This window comes from Mirounga leonina, unplaced genomic scaffold (assembly GCF_011800145.1).
Source record: "Mirounga leonina isolate KUSES-001 unplaced genomic scaffold, KU_Mleo_1.0 Mir_191, whole genome shotgun sequence".
Lineage (NCBI taxonomy): Eukaryota > Metazoa > Chordata > Mammalia > Carnivora > Phocidae > Mirounga > Mirounga leonina.
This window is the reverse complement of record NW_023270484.1, coordinates 34,947-42,423: the sequence shown is the minus strand read 5'-3', so window position 1 is coordinate 42,423 and position 7,477 is coordinate 34,947.

The window sequence follows — 7,477 nt, the reverse complement described above, 5'->3', positions numbered from 1 at the left end:
ACATTCTTTGATTTCCACAACACCATGGTATAAGCTCTGTCTGGAAAGGAAATCAAAATACTAAAAGCCAAGAAGAAAAACATTAGATGTGGCACTTACTGATTAACTTTTGCTAAGAGGGTATACAATGATTTTGGTAGGGTTGCATTTTATGCACTGTTTTTTCCACTTGTAGTTAAGAGTTAATTGTTTGTGTAGAAAGACTGGTGACAGCTGACTTGACTTTTTTTTTAAACATCCAAACTATAAAATTCTCTTAAGGATTCTGTAAACTATGCATTATGATGGACAGTTTTGTACTTTATTAATGAATGACCATTGGTTTTCTTAAGATCAAGCTAAAAATATAATTACTTACAAAATGTAATTGGTAGTATAATTCCACCTGTTTTGAGTAAGTAGTGTTCATGCTGTCAGTATTCACAAATAGGTAAACATATTTTGAATGAAATACTTATATTTATTGTTCATACCTTAACTGTATTTTATACAGATTTTAATGACTTTTCGTCTTGGTTAACCTAACAAAATGAAAAAAGTTTTTTCTCTTTTTTTAAATGTACTAAATACACATAACATAAAATATGCCATCATACTCATTTTTTTTTCATCATACTCATTTTTAAATGTACAGTTCAGTGGTATTAAATAGAGTTACATTGCCAAACAACCATTACCACTATCCATGCCCATCTAACTCTTTTCATCTTGTAAAACTGATATTTTACCCATTAAACGATAATTCACCATTCTCATCCATAGTCCTGGTGTCAACCATCGTTATACTATCCTTATGATTTTGACTATGTTAAATACCACATACAAGTAGAATATACAGTATATGTCCTTTGTGCCTACTTTATTTCATTTAGCATAATGTCCTCAAGGTTAATCCATTTTGTAGTTTATGTCACAGTTTACAGGCTGAGTATATGCTCCCTTGAATGTGTATACTACATTTTTCTTATCCGTTTATGTGTCAGGATACTTGGATTGTGTCCACATTTTAGCTATTGTGAATAATGCTACTATAAACATTGATGTATGGGTGGGGTCTTTGAGACTGTTCAGTATCCAAATTGCTGGATCATACCACAGTTTTTTTTGTTGGTTGGTTGGTTGGTTTTCTTGAGGAATCTCCATAACTTTTCCAGAGCAGCCGCACAATTTTACATTCACATCAACAGTGCACAAGTGTTCCAGTTTCTCCACATCCTCTCCCAACTTTTGCTATGTTTTGTTTTTAAATATATATTAGCCATCCCGGATGTGAAGTGGTATCTCATTTTGATTTGCATTTATCTAATTATTAGTTGTGCTAAGCATCTTTGCATATGTTTATTTTCCACTGTCATATCTTGGAGAAATGTCTGTTCAGGTCCTGTACCCATTTTTCAATTGGGCTGTTTGTGTTTGGTTGAGTAGTAGTTATTACAGATGTTGAAAAGCCTGTTCTTTCTCCTTTGAATGGCATTGGTACCTTTGTCAGAAATCATTTGACTTTATATGTAATGGTTTATTCTGTGCTCTCTAATGCATTGGTCTGTATGTGTCTATGCCAGTACCACACTGTTTTTTATTACACTAGCTGTATTGTAAGTTTGAAGTCAGGAAGTATGAGTGCTCCAGTTCTGTTTTTTTCAAGATTGTTCTAGGGATTTAGGATCCCTTGAGATTCCATACAAATTTTAAGGTGGGTTTTTCTATTTCTGCAACAACCACAAAAATTATTGGGACTTTAATAGGGATGGTTTTGAATCTGTAGATAACTTTCAGTATTAAGACTCATACTTAAAAATATTGTCTTCCAATCCACAAATGTAAATGTTTTAATTTCTTTATGTGTTATGTAATTTCTTCCAGGAATATTTTATAGTTTTACTTTACAGGTCTCTTCTCTCCTTGATCAGGGTAATTAGTATCTTGTTCTTTTTTGATGCTGTTACAAATAAAATTGTTTTTGTAATTTCCTTTTCAGATTGTTCATTGTGTATAGACATGCAGCTGCTTCCTATGTGTTGACTTTGTATCCTGCTATCTTGATGAATTCACTTACTGTAATGTTTGTGTGTGATTGGAATCTTTAGGGTTTTCTATATAAAATATCACATCATCTACAAGACAGAGGTAATTTTCTTCTTCCTTTTCAGTTTGGATGCCTTTTATTTCTGTTTGTTCCTTAATTGCTCTGGCTAGAACTTCCAGTACTGTGTTCAACAGGAATGGTGAAAGCAGGCATCCTTCCCATGTTCCTGATCATAGAAGAAAGATTTTTGATTCTTCACTATTGAGTGTGTTTGCTGTAGGCTTTTAATTATGGCTGTTACTATGTTGAGTCAGTGTTCTTATATGCCTACTTTGTTGTGTGTTTTTATCAGGTAAGGGCATGAATTTTGTCATGCTTTTTCTGCATACAGGTAATAGATTTTTTTCCTTAATTCTGTTAATGTGCAGTTCATTGATTTTTTTTTTTTTTTTTGTCTGTTGAACCATCCTTGCATTCCATGTCTAAATTCCTTGCTCTTGGTTTATAATCCTTTTAATATGCTACTGAATTTGCTTTGCTTTTATGTTCTTGAGGATTTTGTCCCCAGTGTTCATGAGGATGAATGTTCTGTAGTTTTCTTTTGCCTTTGTCTGGGTTTGGTAGCAAGATAATGGTGGTCTCTCAGAATGGGTTAGGAAACATTTCCTATTCATTTTGGGGGAAAAGTTTGAGAAGGATTGGTGTTAGCTCATCTTTTAATGTTTGGTAAATTCAAGTACAAGGATTTTCTTTGGAAGATTTTTGATTATTGAATCAATCACCTCCCTAATTATAGGTCTCTTTAGATTTTCTATTTTTGTGATTCATTTTTGGTAGGTTTTGTGTTTCTATGAACCTGCTTCATCGAGCTCCTCCCAAGTTGTTGACATGCAAATATATATAAGACTCTCATAATACTTTTTGCAGAATCTGTAGTATTCCCCATTTTAATTTCTGATTTTAGGAATTTGAGTCTTACCTCTTTTTAACCCATATAGCTAAAGGTTATTCAGTGTTATTGATCTTTTGAAAAACCAACTCTTCATTTCAGTGATTTTCACTGCCCCCCCCCCCCCCCCATATTTCATTTATTTCTGCTCTAATCTTTATTCTTTCTAGCTTTGGGATTTTTTTAAATTTCTAGTTTATTATAAAATCAGGTTGTTGATTTGAAAACTTTCTTTTTTTTTGTAATGTAAGCCCTATAAATAAATTTCCCCCCATTTACTGCTTTTGCTATAGACTGTATGTTGTGTTTTCATTTTCATTTGTTTCTAAGTATTTTCTGGTTTTCTTGTGATTCCTTCTTTGATCCATTTGTTGTTTAAAAGTATGTTATAAATTTCCACATTTTGATATGCAGGACTTTGTAATATAAAATAATCAGATTTCATATTCTATACTTAACAATCCAAGACCCTGGATGTTTTTCCATCTCTTTGTGTCTTCCTCCATTTCTTTCATGAGTGTTCTGTAGTTTCTAGAGTATAGGTTCTTTACCTCATTGGGTAGGTTTATTCTGAGGTATCTTATGGTTTTGGGTTCTATTGTAAATGTAATCAATTCCTTAATTTCTCTCTGTTCAGTTAACATTGTTAGTGTCCAGAAAGGCAACTGATTTCTGTGCATTGATTTTATATCCTGCCACACAACTGAATTGCTGTATGAGTTCTAGTAATTTGGGGGTGAAGTCTTTTGGGTTTTCCACATAAAGTATCATGTCATCTGCAAAGAGAGAGAGTTTGACTTCTTTGCCAATTTGAATACATTTTATTTCTTTTTGTTGTCTGATTGCTGTTGCTAGGACTTCTAATACTATGTTGAACAATAGTGGCGAGAGTAGGCATCCCTGTTGTGTTCCTGACCTTAAGAGAAAAGCTCTCAATTTTCCCCCATTGAGAATGATAGTGGCTGTGGGCTTTTCATAGATGGCTTTTATAATATTGAGGTATGTGCCCCCTATCCTTACACTCTGAAGAGTTTTAATCAGGAAAGGATGCTGTATTTTGTCAAATGCCTTTCTGCATCAATTGAAAGGATCATATGGTTCTTGTCTTTTCCTTTATTAATAATGTAGTGTATCGCACTGATTGATTTGCAAATGTTGAACCACCCTTGTAGACCAGGAATAAATCCCACCTGGTCATGGTGAGTAATCCTTTCAGTGTACTGTTGGATCCTATTGGCTAGGATCTTGTTGAGTATTTTGGCATGCATGTTTATCAGGGATATTGTTCTGTAATTCTCCTTTATGATGGGGTCTTTGTCTGGTTTGGGGATCAGGGTAATGTTCATAGAATGGATCTGGAAAGTTTTCTTCCATGTCTATTTTTTGAAACAGCTTCAGTAGAATAGGTATTATTTCTTCTTTAAATGTTTGGTAGAATTCCTCTGGGAATCCATCAGGCCCTGGACTCTTGTTTTTTGGGAGGTTTTTGATTACCGCGTCAATTTCCTTACCAGTTACTGGTCTGTTCCGATTGTCTTATTTCTTCCTGTTTCAGTCTTGGTAGTTTATAAGTTTCCAGGAATGTATTCATTTCTTCTAGACTGCTTAATTTGTTGGCATATAGTTGCTGGTAATAATTCCCAATAATTGTTTCTGTTTCCTTGGTGTTAGTCATGATCTCTCCCCTTTCATTCATGATTTTATTAATTTGGATCCTTTCCCTTTTCATCTGGATAAGTCTGGCCAGAGGTTTGTCGATCTTACTAATTTTTTCAAAAAACCAGCTTCTAGTTCCACTGGTGTTTCTACTGTTTCCTAGTTTCTGTTTCATTTTTTTTCTGCTCTCATCTTTATTATTTCTCTCCTCTTGCTTGGTTTAGGCCTTATTTGTTCTTTCTCCAGGTCCTTTAGGTGTAAGGTTTGCTTGTGTATTTGAGATTTTTCTAATTTTTGAGAGAGGCTTGTATTGCAATGTACTTCCCTCTTAGGACTGTCTTTGCTGTATCTCAAAGGTTTGAACAGTTGTATTTTCATTCTCATTAATTTCCATGAATTTTTAAAATTCATCTCTAATTTCCTGGCTGACCCAATCAGTCTCTAGCAGGATGCACTTTAGCTTCCCGATGTTTGAATTCCTTCCAAATTTCCTTTTGTGATTGAGTTCCAGTTTCAAAGCATTGTGGTTTGAAGATACGCAGGGAATAATCTCAGTCTTTTGGTATCGGTTGAGACCTGATTTGTGACCCAGTATGTGGCTTATTCTGGAGAAGTTCCATGTGCATTTGAGAAGAATGAGTATTCTGTTGTTTTAGGGTGGAATGTTCTGTAAATATCTATGAGGTCCATCTGGTCCAGTGTGTAATTCAAAGTTCTTGTTTCTTTTTTGATCTTCTCCTAGATGAGCTGTCCATTGCTGAGAGTGGAGTATTGAGGTCTCCTACAATTAATGTATTGTTATCAATATGACTCTTTATTTTGTTAATTAATTGGTTATATAATTGGCTGCTCCCATGTTGGGGGCATAGATATTTATAGTTGTTAGATCTTGTTGGATAGACCCTTTATGTATGATATAGTCTCGCTCTACATTTCTTACTACAGTCTTTGGTTTAAAATCTAATTTGTTTGATAGGAGAATTGCTACCCCAGCTATCTTTTTAGGTCCATTAGCATGGTAAAATGTTCTCCACCCTCTAAAAACTTCCAGTCTGGAGGTGCCTTTAGGTCTAAAATGAGTCTCTTATAGACAGCATATGGAGATTCCAGATTTTTTTCAGGCTGTTCAAGGAAAGAGTGGGTGTCCACTCGCCTGGCTTATGGTTTATGGTGTTCTGAGCTGAGAGTCCCCTCCTGGGCTCGCTGACCATAACCTGCTTCCTGGCTCCAATGCTCAGGCCCTCTACCATTTCAAGAATCTCCTTTTGTTCTGTGGTCCCATGTGACCTGAGACCACAATGCTCTACCTGGAATTCTGCTTTTTCATTTTCAGAGAGGGATGGCTCTCAGTAGAGCAGATTTCCAGGGTTCTCATTTTGCACTCCAGTGTTATATCATTATCCAGGAGCCAGCTATGGAGGCTCCCTCCCCCTTCTCTTTATCTTCCAGTATCTCCCCGCAGATTCACAACTCTTCACATCCTAACTTGCAAAAAGCAGTCGCTTTTCTGCTTGTAGAGATCCAGATACGTATTCTTACATCTCAGGCTGAATTTGTAGGTGTTCAAAATGGTTTGATAGATAGCCAACTAAAGTCTCAGGACTAGTTGAAAGGGGGTCCTCTACTCCTCTGCCATCTTGCCTCCTCCCTCCAGAAGCCTGAGAATTTTTAAAGCCAGGACGTTCTGGTTCCATTTTGTGTACAGTCTTTTAGTTATGTCTCTCCTTTACCCTTTTACTTGTAGTATAAGCAACAGTGAAAGACTCATGTAGCATCTTCACTATTCAGCATGGAAATTATTTACATCATTCAATTTATTTAGCACATTTTGTACTTTTCACAATATTTCAGGGAGTAATGATAAATTTTCAGGCATCATATCAAAAAATTTACCTTTTTTTTTTTTTTTTTTTAAGAATACCATTTCCTGCATTAGGGAAATACAAATCAAAACCACAATGAGATACCACCTCACACCAGTCAGAATGGCTCAAATTAACAACCCAGGAAACAACAGATATTGGTGAGGAGGTGGAAAAAGAGGAGTCCTCTTACACTTTTGGTGCGAATGCAAAGTGGTGTGGCCACACCAGAAAACAGTATAGAGGTTCCTCAAAAGTTAAAAATAAAGCTACCTCTCAAACCAGCAATTGTACTACCAGGTATTTATCCAAAGGATACAAAAATACTGGTTTGAAGGGGCATATGCACCCCAATGTTTATGTAGCAATGTCCACAATAGCCACAATATGGAAATAGCCCGAATGTCCATCAACAGATGAATGGGCAAAGAAGATGTGGTGTGTGTATATTATAATATACATGGACAGTGGAATTTTACTCAGCCATCAAGAAGAATGACATCTCGCCATTTGCAACAATGTGGATGGAAGTAGTTTATGTATGCTAGGTGAAATAAGTCAGACAAATTTGTCCAATACCATATGATTTCACCCATATGTGGAATTTAAGAAACAGATGAACATTGGAGAAGGGAAGGAAAAAAAATTAAGATGAAAATAGAGAAGGAGGCAAAACATAAGAGACCTTTTTTTTTTTTTTAAGATTTTATTTATTTGACAGAGAGAGACACAGCGAGAGAGGAAACACAAGCAGGAGGGAGTGGGAGAGGGAGAAGCAGGCCTCCCGCGGAGCAGAGAGCCTGATGCGGGGCTGGATCCCAAGACCCTGGGATCATGACCTGAGCCGAAGGCAGACACTTAATGACTGAGCCACCCAGGCGCCCCGAGACTCTCTTTTTTTAAAAAAGATTTTATTTATTAGAAAGAACAAGCCAGGGGGAGAGGAAGAGGGAGAAACAGACTCCCCGCTGAGCAGGGAGCCTG